The following is a 13,877-nucleotide window of genomic DNA, read 5'->3' as shown; positions in this document are numbered from 1 at the left end:
ATTTTTTTCCTGATAGATGTTTGGGCTGCTTCCAATTTTGGCTACCATAAAGATTCTCATATATGTCTTTTGGTGTACACATGCACATATTTCTCTTTGATAAATACTTAAACTTGGAATATCTGGGTTCCAGGCTATAGTTAGGGTCAACGTTAATACTTTCCAAAAGTAAATGTACCCATGAACATACCCATTAGTAATAAGGATGTATTTTTTCCCTTAAAGTGAAACAATTCAAATACATTAGATACATAAAATTTCTGAAATATTGTTGAAAATGAGGGCAGAGGAATTTGAGCAGGTAAATAACTAATTTTTATTTTTTTTCAGAGATATATTTGAACAGAGGGAGAAAGATGTCCATGCAGGGTCACCTAAAATTCAAGGTCCTCCAATAGTTAATACATGAGATCCAGAATGTAAGTGCAAGGAATCAGCTCTGGTGGGAGGAAGGACACTTTTGTTATCCAACAGGCGTTTTTAGACCTAAAACAGACGCTCAGATTTTGAGGGGTGCAGGCAGGTGAGTGGCTGGATCCCACTTCTCTTTTCTCAATGAATTAGGAGGAGACGTTGAGGATGGGAGGAAGCCAGTTTGAGGATAATGGGGCACAGAGCTGACTTAAATTAAAGCCACCCCAGCTCTGTGAGCGAAAATGCATGCAATGAGAAAATAAGTGAGTAATATTCTTGTAACAAGGAAATAGACATTTGAAGTTCATGGTTTGCTCAGAGTAAATATGCCTGGCCACAGGGAGTCAGGAACCGGGGCTCTGCTCCTCTGTGACCCAGCATCATATCCTTCTGGGTCTCGGAAGAGCAAGGAGCTTGACCACTCAGGAGCAGGTGTGGGTTAGGGTCCTAGTTCTCAGGTTTGTCCTGATGCTGAGAGAGGGGAGTGTGGATCCTCCATATGGATGCAGTAAAATGGAAAGGACCCTGTGCACGATTCATATCTTCCTCGCACAGGCGGATCACACTCAAACCGTGTCCCAGGGACAGAACTAATGCCCCTTTGTGTCCCAAGCTCTCCAGCCTAAATTTCTGCTCTGACTGTTTGAGTAACCCAAGGGGCATTTTTAACTTAAGAAACGTAGAAGTACAACAGGCAGACTTTAACAGTCAGATGCATTTTAAATTTGGGCTCCCTTTGAACTGTTTTCTTCCGGGCAGACCCATGTACCTGAAATATCAAGATATCACCTCTGTGGAGCTCTCAGATCTTTTTTTTTTGTCTGTTTTCCTGAAGGACATGCAGACAATGGGCAGGAGTGGGGATGAGAGGCTCTTTCCTGGGTCTTGGACCCAAAGTCAAATCGCCTTACTTAACTGAAGAACATAATCGTCCTGTTTTCTTCAGTACATTTTATAGTTCCACCTTTTGAACTTGAAGTTGGAAAAATAGTTTGCTTTTTCAATGTTCTAAAGACCTGATTTTCTGGATTCTTTTGATTACAACCTGGATAATGCTTCCCTAAGTTTCTTTCCTTCTCCTTGGAACTCGCTCAATGCAGAGAGTGAACGCCATTGTAGTCGGTTTAGGTGACATTTTCCAGACCCTTTGCGGAAGCCCCAAGCTTGGTGGTGACTGTGGAGGAGCCTCGTCTGCTCATAGCCCCTTACCTGGAACTCAGCTCCCTGCTGCCTGGAGGTCCATGGGCAGCCCGGAATCTAGCCTGGCCATCTGTGCAAGGAGAAGAAACATTCTGCAAACCCCAAGCTGATTTCTGCCACAATATCATCTCAGCAAGCCCTTAGAGAAATACGGCAAGAAAGGCAGGCAGGGGCTGTGTGATTATGAATTTAAAAGGAAGTGGCTCAAACTGGCTGCAGGATGTTCTTCTCCAACTTCTGGTTACTGGGTTTCAGGACTGAAGAAACTAGAGAATTATTGTAACCAGAGTGAGGTATTTGGGCCAGATGATTAAAACAAGGGGAGAAAAGACAGTAGTGATGTTAGATGATTTAGGTCAGTGAAAATACTGATGAAGCAAGGAATCCAAATTGGAAAACCAGGGGAAAGGAGGTAGGAATGGTGGCTAGATAGATAGTGGGTCGACGAATTGGGGTTCTTGACATGTTGAAGAATTATCAAGGTTGTTTCTAAGGGGCCAGGTTGTGAGGTTTTGTAGTCACTGTGACCCACGGAGAATACAATGGAAAAGTAAATATTTGTTTTGTTCTAAGTGAAAATATCAACAAATAGGCAATGGTGTCAAATGCACTCACTCACCCCAGGGATGCTGAATATCTGCAAATTTGTTGGGATTAAGAGGATCCCATGATTCTGATAGGGTGGAGGAATGGTGGAAATGGATACTACTGACTCAAGCAAACTACAGAAGGGGTGGAAATTACTTCCACAGGAAGAGGGGTTCCAGTGAGCAGGTGGTTTTACCGTTTAGTTGTTCTTGCTCTTATTTTTGGTTTGTGTTTAGGGGGAAGGATAATCTGGAAGTATCAGTGGGACACTGACCAGAAACTCTACAGTGATAGCAGGTTCCTTCTTATGTGAAAGGCAGGAGGGGAGAGAGACTTTTAGAGAAGATGTTGAGAAGGTAGTAGGGTCATTGCTTGAATGTGGATCAAAATTCTAATATGCATAGCAAGAAACACTCAGGAATGAGGGGAGGTGGAGGTTGGGGTCAGAAGAGGGGCTGGTAGGCCAGGTGGACAGAGCCTGGGTCACTCTGGTGTTCTGGTTTTGATCTGGAATGACCCTTACAAACTCATGTGTTACTAGTAATACAGCATGTTCAGAGGTGATAGGATTGTACCGTGAGGACTCTGATTCCATAGTGGATTAATCCATTTGGTGGATTAACGATTTGAATGCATTGCTAGGACTTGGTGAAAACTATAGGCAAGTGGGACATAGCTGTAGAGATGACATGTATCCGTGGCTCCTTCCTGTCTCTCTCAGCTTCCCAACTGCCAGAGGCTAATAAGCTTTCCTCTTTTCCGAAGTACCACGATGTGTCCTGGGGAATTTTCCCTACCCATTGAAAGAAGATGTTCTATTCTGGGTTCAGTTAGATTCTCTTTTGTTTAAATTGCCTCTGTGGCGTCCACCCTCTAAGATGGACCTCAGTGATTCTTACCTACCTCTTAGGAATTCACATCCTGCATAATCTCTTCCCTTCCATTTGAGTTGGCCTGGTGGACACTGTTCTGATAGACAGAACTTGGCAGAAGTGATAGGTGATCACTTTGAGATTAGCATATAAAAGACTGGTTTTCACATGTGGTTGTGGTTCTTTCTCTTCTCTCTCTCTCTCTCTCTCTCTCTCTCTCTCTTTTCTTTTTCCCCCATGATACCATGGGGGTTGAACCCAGGGGTGCTTTACCACTGAGCTACATCCCTAGCTTTTGTTTTTGTTTTTTTTTTTTAATTTGAGACAGAGTCTCACTAAAGTGCTGAGGCTGACCTTGAGCTTGCAATCCTTCTGCCTCAGCCTCCTGCATCACTGGGATTTCAGGTGTGATGGTGTACATCTGACTTTCTCTCTCCCTTCCCTCATTCTCTCTGGGAAGTCCAGCTGCCACATCATGAGGCAATTGTTAGAGAGGCCTTACTGGTTAAGGAATGAGGTCAGCCATGACATGTAAATGAGCTAGGTAACTGCACCCTCATGAGAAACCTCAGACCAGAGTTCATGACCAGTCTATGTCATGACCAGTTTCCTTACCCTCAGAAATGAAGAGTAAATGAATGGCTGTTTAAGTTGCTCATTGTTGGGCAATTCATTCTGTAGCAATAGAAAATTAGTATATGATAGTAGTCAGTTTTATGTCACTATGATGAAATACCTGAAACAGGTTATTTATAATATAAAGAGAGGTTGATTTTGGTTCATGAGTCTGGAGGGCCAAGTCCAAGATGAAGTGGTTCCTTCTGGTTTCAGCTTCCGGCAGAGGCCACACATTGTGGAATGAGTGTGTCACAGCTAGTGTTCAGATCTCAAATCTCAAGCCAGAATTGAAGGAGAGAGTGAGAAGGAGGGCTGGGGTCCCACAATCCCCTTTGAAGACATGGACTCAGTAACTGAAAGACCTCTCCCAAGTCTGCACTTCCTAAAAGTTCTGTCACCTCTCAACAGAACCATCCTGGGAACCAAGCTTTTAACACATGGGCCTTTGGGGATGCTTATCCAACCCAAAGCATTTACCAGACCTGATTCTAAGAATTTTGGTGGGGTGGGATGGAAAGGGAAGAAGGAAAGGCAGGGGGAGTGGCATATTTCATCCCAATACTAAGAAAATGAAATGATAAGTGGAAATCTGATTACAGTTCTACTTCTAATGGATAATGACAACTTTCTGTGTCTGCTAGTTTCTTCAGGGTTATAATAATACAGGATTCTTTGGGCCATGAAATGACTCTCTAGAAGATTCTATGAAACTTAAGAGGTCACCACATTTGCATTGTCTTAAAATGCAGGAGTTAGGCGTATGGAGCATGTGCAGAGGCCCTATCACAGTTGTATAACAGGGAAGGAACTGTTGGATTTCACGGTGACCCAGAAAGAAGAATAATTATTAGTTCTGCAAAATGAGACTGAAAATTGGAGTAGGGGCCACTCTGTGTTCAACCCCATAGTTTATAGTGTGGATTCTGCGTTTGGCTGAGTCTACTGCAGAGTCAGGAGCAGGGAGTTCATTGGCCAGATTTTTCACTTCAGAAATAACTGCTCTGGCATTTACATGGAGAGTGGATTTAAAGAGAGAAAATCAAGGCACGTTGTATCATAGAGAATCCCAAATCCTTGGTAGCATAGAACAGCAACAATGCATTCTGAGGAGCAGGGGCTCAGGGAGAGGAGTGGTCCTGATAGAGAAAGGGACCCTCTTTCAGAAAGAGGGATAGCAAGTGGGGGTTAAGCATGATGGCCAACAGCAGGAGGTGCTGGAGTTCAACCCTCAAACATCCTCTTGAGCTACAAAGGCAGGACTGACCACACCTCACTGTAATACGACCACCTGCCCCCCACTTCGGAGTTAGGTTCTTTAGATGTGGCCTCAGTGCCGATTGCCAATATCCTCATCTATGGCAGGTGGCTGGTCACATGCTCCTGTCGTCGAATTCATAGAGATATTTGTTAGGCAGAGAATGAGTCTCCCGGAAAATCTATTCTGAAGAAGAATAAGCTTTGATTAATAATAATGTTACAGAGATGTGGCAGACTCCAAGGGGACCTCACCAATGGCTAGAGAAACTGCTGATAGGAGCTGGAGATACCAGGTCCATGTGCTCATCAAGGGAACTTGTTTGAGCTAAAAGTAATAAACCTGAAGCCTCATTTGTTTACAAGCAGTGTGAAGGATACCAGGGCATCCTAAGCCTCCAGACAATAAATAATATGGATCAGGAATCTAAGCTAAGAATGGGAAAGTTCTGTGACTCTGGAATTAGGAGATGGGAATCACAATTCAACAGCTAATATTTTTAAAGAAATAGGAGTATACATGTGTACCCAGTTCTCAATCTGATTTGGTACCAGGTGCATAGCCTTTATGGAAGTGAGGGATTTAGGAAATAGAGTAGAAATTTATGCTTGCTTTTCTGCTAGAGGCTGCCCACATACCTTGGCTTATGAGCCCACTTCACTGTGATCTCTACTTTTATTGACAGATGCCTTCCAATGACTCTGACGCTCCTGCCTCTCTCTTGTGAGCGCCTTTGGATTGCACTGGGCCCAGCTGGGCAATCCAGGTATATTTGGTTTCTGATATTATGACAATCTACCTGAGAAAATTGACTTCAAGGAGAAAAGATTATTTGACTCCTGGGTTCAGAGGTTGCAGTTTCTAGTAGCTAATGCATCTTGGACCTTGGAAGCACAGTGCATCATGGTGGGAAGCATGTGGCAGGGGAAACATTTTTACTACGTGACAGCCAGGAAGCAAAGAGTGAGAAAGGGATCCAAATAGCGCCACCAAGGACCTGCCCCCAGTGACCTGATTTCCTTCCATGAAGCTCCCCTTCTCCCAATAGCACCCTAAGCCAGCAACCAAGCCTTAAGCTCATGGGCCTCTGAGAGGCCCTTCAGATCCAAACCCAAACACCAGGACCTTCCCTCTATCTCAAAATCCCTAATCACATCTTCAGAGTCTGTTTTACCACGTAGAATAACATATTCCAAGGATCCAGGGATTAGTGGACACGCTTAGGGATCATTATTTGCCCAACCACAGCAGGAATGCGTGGGATTCAACACTACAAAGTGAGTCTGAGGCCTGCCTCCCCTCTTATTATGCATTGGAACCTGGAAGGACGCTCACCTCCTGTTAGCCTCTGGTTTCCGACCTGCGAAACAGAGATGGCATTGATGCTTGTTCTACCTCCTTCCACGGGTTGAAATGACCTCATTAAGCATTCAGGAAACCTGTGTAAAACATGCTGCACAAAAAAATGGAAACCAGTATATAAAACTCCTTAGCACTCTGCCCGGAGTGTATGGTAGATCCGTCAATAGCTGGGGCACAGCAGCCGGCTGGCCAGAAATGAACCTGATATTCAGATGAAACTGATCGCGTGACATAATCGTGGTCTCCTGAAGCCTGTGGTTGGCCTTCAGTTCAGGGAGAGGCCACAATGCTGACTTTGAAGAGTTAGAAAGGGGCTCTGACCCAAGGCATGTAACAGTCTCCAGCCACAATAAGTGGAGAGGAAATGGATCCTCTCCAAAGTCTCCAGAGGGCACACCTGTTGACACTTTGTTTTGAGTCTGGGGAGGCCCTGGTCAGGTGTTTAAGTCACAGTGCTCTAAGATAGTAAATGTGAAGGTGTTCGCCCTCTTTGATTGCAAATTGTTACAGTGTCAATAGAAACATATACAGGATGAATCCTTGGAGTTTGGTCCTATGGACCAACCATCCTTTCTCTGGGTAGGATTTCTTCTCTTTTCTTTTTTTTATTTGATACTGAGGATTGAACTCAGGGACACTTAGCCATTCAGCCACACTGGCAGCCCTTTTTTGCCTTTTAGTTACAGACAGGTTCTCAGTGAGTTTCTGAGGGCCTCACTAAGTTGGGGAGGCTGGCTTTGAACTCACAATCCTCCTGCCTCAGCTTCCCGAGCTGCTGGTATTACACGTCCAATTTCTGGGTGAGATTTCTAACTGCCCTTCCTCCATCTCATTCCCCATCTATAGCAATGAAGTCTGAGTTCAACTTTACCCTAAGCACTTGTTGATCTTATTTTTACTTTTTAAAATTTATGACTGACACATAATAATTGTACATGTTTATGGGATTCAGTATGATATTTTAATATAATATTCATTATGTAATGATGAAATCAGAGTAATCAGCATACTCACCGCCTCAAACATTGATCATTTCTTTTTGGTGAGAACATTTGAGATGCTCTGTTTTAGCTGTTAGCTGTAGTCACTCCACACGTGGTAGAACACCAGACCTTATGGCTCCTGTCTAACGGTAGCATCATTCCTGTTAGTCAATCTCTCCCTCCCATCCTCTCTTCCCCCATTCTCCCCAACCTCTGATGAGCAATATTCTGTTTATTATTTTTATGAGATCATCATTTTTAGATTCTGCATGGAAGTGAGATCCTGTCGCATGTGCCTGGATTATTTTACTTAATATAATGTCTCTGGGTTCAGCCATGCAGTTGCAGATGAAGATTTCCTTCATTTTTACAGTGGAACTGTATTCTGCTATGTATGTATACCACATTTTCCTCATCTGTTCATCCACCAGTGAACAGTTAGGCTAATCCATCTCTTAGTCAGTGCAGGAGTCCTGGAGTAAACATGAGAGGCAGCTATCTTTGTGACCTACTGTCAGTCTGAGTTCTCGATGTTTAGGTCTCTTGGTGGGGGCTTCCCATCCCCCACATCTCTCCATCTCTCTTCCCTATTCCAGTGAGCTCATCTTACAAAACTGCTCCCTGTGCTAAGTATATTTTCACCCTATCACTCTGTCACCTACAGTCTGTTCTTGTCTGGTGGAGGTTCCAATCACAAGACATGCTTGGCAATATGGAGCCAGGTGGGGGTCCTGGTGCCATACAAATGAAGACCAGAGCTGTTGGCGAATCTGGCACAGCTATACCATGACTGGAAGAGGTGGGGGGTGACAGGTTCCTTCAGCCCAGGGATCTATGAGTTCCATAGCTGAGCTTTGCTAGCCAGGAGCCCCTTTTCCCAGCTCTATTCAGTCTCCTCTGGGCAGGTGCAGGGATCCAGGCCACCTCTGACAGCCACCATTCTTGCTTTCAATTCCCTGAGCATGGCCTGCCGCTGCCCACCTCCTGGCAGCACCCTGCAGGGGGACTGGCACCCCACCTGTGTGCATCCTCCCAGAGTCACACACGACACCATGTCCCATCACAGCCACCTTCCCCATGTGGCCTTTGGATTTCCCTGCCATCGCTGCCTTGCTCTTCCACCAAGACAGGAAGCCCACACTCCCCGGCTGGGACCTCTCACCTGTGACGCAACCTGACATCTCCCATTTCACAGCTTCTCGTGTTTCCTGGAAACCATCCAAGTGATGAGAAGCCTGTGGCTTCATCTTTGCCGCCCAGATCTGTCTCTTCTGAGGTGGATCTGTGCTCTCCCCGAATCCAGAGTTATTCAGGAAGAGAAAGAAGTTTTAACTGTATGAGACAAAGTTCGATAAGAACTTAAAGTAAGAAGCTTGGGCTGGGGATGTGGCTCAAGTGGTAGCGCGCTCGCCTGGCATGCGTGCGGCCCGGGTTCGATCCTCAGCACCACATACCAACAAAGATGTTGTGTCCGCCGAGAACTAAAAAAAAAATAAATATTAAAAATTCTCTCTCTCACTCTCTCTCCTCTCTCACTCTCTCTTTAAAAAAAAAAAAAAAAAAAAAAAAAAAAAAAAGTAAGAAGCTTATAGCCCTGAGAGCCTCAGGGAGGAACAGCCTAACTTACCCATTATCTTGCCAGTTCTTTATCGTTCCTCTTGTCAAAATACTGAAATGATTGCCAGTTAAATGAAATGAAACTGTGACTATCATAAGAAAACTCTATAACACAAAACAGATTCATGTTCACTAATAGAAGTGACTCTAAATTATTTAAAAAATAGAATAGACACTCCAAAGTATGACAACCCTTTGTTAGAGCCAAATAGATACTCAGATTGCATTATGACCAGGAAAATGAGAATTTATGGCTGTTCCATCTAGTTGTATTGCCAGGTAGACGCATTTAATGGGCATTAGTTTTCTGGAAACATGTGTGTGTGTGTGTGTGTGTGTGTGTGTGTGTGTGTATGTGTGTGTATATATCCATAACATCTATTATCCATCTATCTATTTATTGTTTAGATATTAGATATCCTTCAAAAGCTGGGTGAGAGGAGACAATGCAGGAAGGTTAGAGGTGAAATGATTGGGTTGTGAGAGCCTTGACCCAAACATGAATTAATTCCCTGATGAAATTAACTGTAACTGAAGGCAGGTAGGGTGTGTGGAGGAGGTGGGTATTTAGGATGCCTTTGTCATGGGGAGGAGAACTCTCTCTTTGATGCCTGGGTGCCATGTCTCCATCTGCTTTCTTCCACCACACACTTCTGCCAGGATGAGCTGCCCCACTTTGAGCCCAGAGGAATGCAGTCGACCATCTATGGATGAAACCTCTGGAACTGTGAGCCCCCCAAATAAAGTTTTCTTCCTCTAATTGTCCTTGTGAGGTCTTTTGGTCACAGCATGAAAAAGCTGATACACATAAACACACACACACATATTTATGTTACGGTATGTGTGTGTGTGTATAATACAATATATTACACTATGTATATACACACACACATTTATGTTAGAATTTATATTAGAGTATATTTACAGTGTGTGTGTGTGTGTGTGTGTGTGTGTGTGTGTGTCTGGATTTCGCTGCTGTGACCAAAAGGCCTGATAAGGACTATACACTCTCTCTCCCTCTCTCTCTCTCTCTCTCTCTCTCTCTCTCTCTCTCTCTTGCCCTAATTAGAGGAACTCAGGGTTACAATCTTTGCAACTGGCTTATATTAAAATTGGGGTGGGCAAAGGGAAGGGCTACAGTTAAAATGTCTTCAATTCGATCTTACATTCCAATTAAGGCTTAAAATTATATTCTGAAAATGGGCCACCATACTTTCTATTTCTTATACCTAGAGGATTTTTTCAGCAATTATTGTTCCAGAGCATGAACTTATTTGCATTTCTGAATGTTGGCAAAAAAAAAAAAATTGAATGAGATCTCTGTAGAAACCAACTGTGTAAAAATTTATATTGGAACTTAGCTTTCAATCCCTGTCATGAGTCAGAGGCAAAAATCAATGTGTTTTTATTAAGGTTGGGGTGATACAAAGACAAGGCAGTTGGAAGAGATAATTGATGTTATAAAGCAAAAGCTGGAAAATTTGCTTGGAGTAATTTTAAAGAACTGAAGCTTTTTAATTTATCCTATGAAAATGGGAAGACATCTACATGTAGGTGGAAAATGAATAGACATCATTATTGAAAAGGTTTAGGAAGATTAAATTAACAATGATCCCTACTGTGATAAGATATCTCCTTCTGCCAAGGCTTATTTGGAAAACATGATCTACTCTTTAATGCAATTATGGAAAAGGTATTCTCCATATTCTCTCCGATGCTTTAGGAAAACTTTACTGCACTAATCCTACTATAGTTTTGGCTACAACATCAGCTGAGCAAATGGTCTCATCTTTGATGATGAATAGTCTCACGACCCTGGGAAAGTTAATTAACCTTTCAGAATCTAGAATTGTCTCTGGCACATTGCCACCTTTCAATAAGCAGAACTCCTTCTCCTTTGCGGTCTCATTAATCCCAAAGAATTTCCACTTCTTTTGGAAAGAACATGAAGCACCTGCAGTTCAAGGATGGCAAACCATCTTTATCACACGTCAGCTTCACCAGACAATGAACCGAGGGGGCAAGAACACATTGCCAAGTCCATCCTTTCTCTTGCTCCAGGAGGGATTGGTTGGCTTTAGCACTGTTTGTGCTCTGGTTAGGTGCCTCTCTGTGCTGATGGTGAAGTGTCTTTGAAGCCTGGGCTCCAGACACTGAGTTTAAGGCCTGGTGTTGCACATTAAGTCCTTTCCATGATAGACTAAAACAATAAATGAACTTCAGGGGGCAAAGATGGCCGAGAACCACAGAAAGGCTGAGCCATTTCACATTAGGGTTTTTTTCTTGGACAAAATCTTCTGAGTCTTCATGCTTTTATATCTCCTTTTAATTAATATGGCTGAAAGAATGTTTCTCAAATTGATTTCTCTTACATTAGTAAAGTTAGATTTTTTTCGTGGTAAATAAAGTAGTGCTAATTTTCTTAATTTTAGAAGAAGTAGAAGTAGAAAAGAATAGATCCAAGATCTCCACACTTTTTCCTGAACCATGGCAGACACCATGGAGAGGGAGGAAAGGGGTGCTCCTCTGCCGGATGATGGGATTTTCGGGCCAAGCACAGCTTCTTGGAGCACAGAGGCAAAATCAAGAGCAGAGGTGGGTGGGAGGGGCTGCTGCTCTCAGGGTTGGAACCTCAGCTCTCTTATAGGGCAGCTGGGATGCAGCTGGATGTAGCAGGCGCTCAGCAGGTGCTCTTGGAAAGAGGGGCTGCACAACCCATTTACTAGAGTTGGGATCTGGAATGTTCTCCAGAGGCCCCTGGGTTCAAAGCCTGGTCTTCATGGTGGCATTCACAGGAAGTAGTAGAACTTTTAAGGGCCTGGTGAGCGGTCTTAGGTTATTGGAGACATGCAATTTATAGGGACTGTGGGATGGGCATCTGCTCCTCTTTCTCTTTTGCTCATGGCTGGTGATGAGGCAGGTGAGCAGTTCTGCTCCTGCTATGATCTGATGCGCTGGCTCATCACAGGCCTAATGCAAGAGGTTAATCAGTCATGGATTGGAAACTCCAACACTGTGAGCCCCAATAAACCTTTTCTCTTTATGGGTTGATGACCTCAGGCCTTCTGTTATACCGACAAAAAGATGACCAACAACCATCCCTCAGAGAAGGGAACTGCCAAGTCAGCCATGGACCCACAGGTGTTGAATTTTATGAATGTGTGTGAGATGATGAAAATCCATTGACAGAGACCTTGACCACTAAAGCCTCAGCTATTAAGGGGGCTTTAAGCAAGGTCCTGAGTATGATTTGAAGCTGGTTATTTCTTAGGCAAAGAGGAGAGGCAAGACGAGAGTCGGATCTGGGTGAGGGTCTGGACTGGTACAGTACATGGAAAGGAGATGTTCCAAAAGCAATCATAGGATTTGGTGACTGACAAGTGGGAGACATGAGGCTGTAAGGAAGAGGCAGGACTTTGGAGCCCTGGAGGGTATCTAGTGCTCAAGAGTACACAGCCTTTATAAAACGAGTCTCATGAACATCCATGCATTAGGTCAGCACTATTTAGGTTTGAGTTACAGTATGATTGGCTGAGAGTTCTGTGCTCCTAAATCAACAATATGTATCCAATAAATGAGGCATTTTTAAAAAGAAATATAAATAAAACAAAGCTATGTATTAATTGGTTAATGAAGATATAACTAGAACCACTCAGGAACCTAACCTGAAGCTCCCCTTTGGGATCAGTGGCTCACCATTTGCTCAGTGCCCATGGAAACTCATGATTATTACAGATAATGAGAAGGAACTCTGTTACCTTTGTTTAGTTCTTTGTTCGTGATCATATATTTAGATGTGTTCGAAAATTGAGCCTGGTCGGCCTACTGTTTGAGTGACAGTAAATTGCATCCAGACCAGAAACAAATAAGGTCACAAAAACAGGTTTTGGGCTGCTCTGTTTTTTGTCTTTAAAAGACTGGGGATCAACCATGTGCAGTGGTACATGCCTGTAATCCTAGCAAGTGGAGAGAGTGAGGCAAGAGGATGGTGAGTTCAAAGCCAGCTTCAGCAATGGCAAGGCACTAAGAAGCTCCGTGAGACACTGTGTCTAAATAAAATACAAACAGGGCTGTGGATGTGTCTCAGTGGTCATGTGCCCCTGAGTTCAATTCCCAGTAAGAAAAAAAAAAAAAAAAAACACTGGGTATCAGACCCCTGGGTATTCACCATAGAGTCCCAGGAACACAGATGAATGAATTAATAAATGGATAAAAACATTATAAAAATATTTAGATGTGTTCACTGCAACTAAACAAACAAAGGAATACACTTACGTTTGTGCAATAATGAGCAAATATTTCCGTGGGATGAATACTGTCACGAGTCGTCCATGGGCTGTGTGTGTGAACTGTTGAACACAGTAGCCAAATCAGGGCACAGGCCTGGCACTGCAGGCTCCCTGTGAGGGAGTCATGGTGAGATGCAGGTTCACCTCCCCTCTAGCTCTGCCTAAGATCCTACACAGTACCTGAGATGACTTCGACTTGCCAAGCTGTGGATCACTCTGCTGACCAAGAGACATCACCGAGAAAGACTCCACCCTTGAACCTTGAAATCTTATCCTTGAACCTTGAATCTCTGATGCCCCCCACTATAAAATAATGGAAACCCAGGCTCATGTTCTCTTTCCAGCACTCTTTCCAATGTGGAAGCTGACCCTTAAGGTCACAGGGCTGTCCCACCCTCGATTTGAAAAACTTATGTCCATGTCACATGATTTTTTGCTGTTAGCTTAAGGTTATAGCCAGTTCTTTTAAACCCAGTTTGACTGGTCTGCACGGGTCATGGGCGAGAGAATTTCTACGTATAAAGTTGCTCAAAGTGTGTGTGGGTATTGAGCCATGAGCAATTACTATCCAGTGGGTCCTACCCTATTCTTTTACAAGCAAAACAGAGTGGACAGCGCCATGCCAAGTCTACCTATTTTCTAACTTTTGAATTTTTGCTAACCTGATGGACAGAATAGA

The sequence above is a fragment of the Urocitellus parryii genome, assembly GCF_045843805.1.
Source record: "Urocitellus parryii isolate mUroPar1 chromosome 13 unlocalized genomic scaffold, mUroPar1.hap1 SUPER_13_unloc_9, whole genome shotgun sequence".
Taxonomy (NCBI): domain Eukaryota; kingdom Metazoa; phylum Chordata; class Mammalia; order Rodentia; family Sciuridae; genus Urocitellus; species Urocitellus parryii.
Note: the sequence above shows the minus strand (reverse complement) of the source record.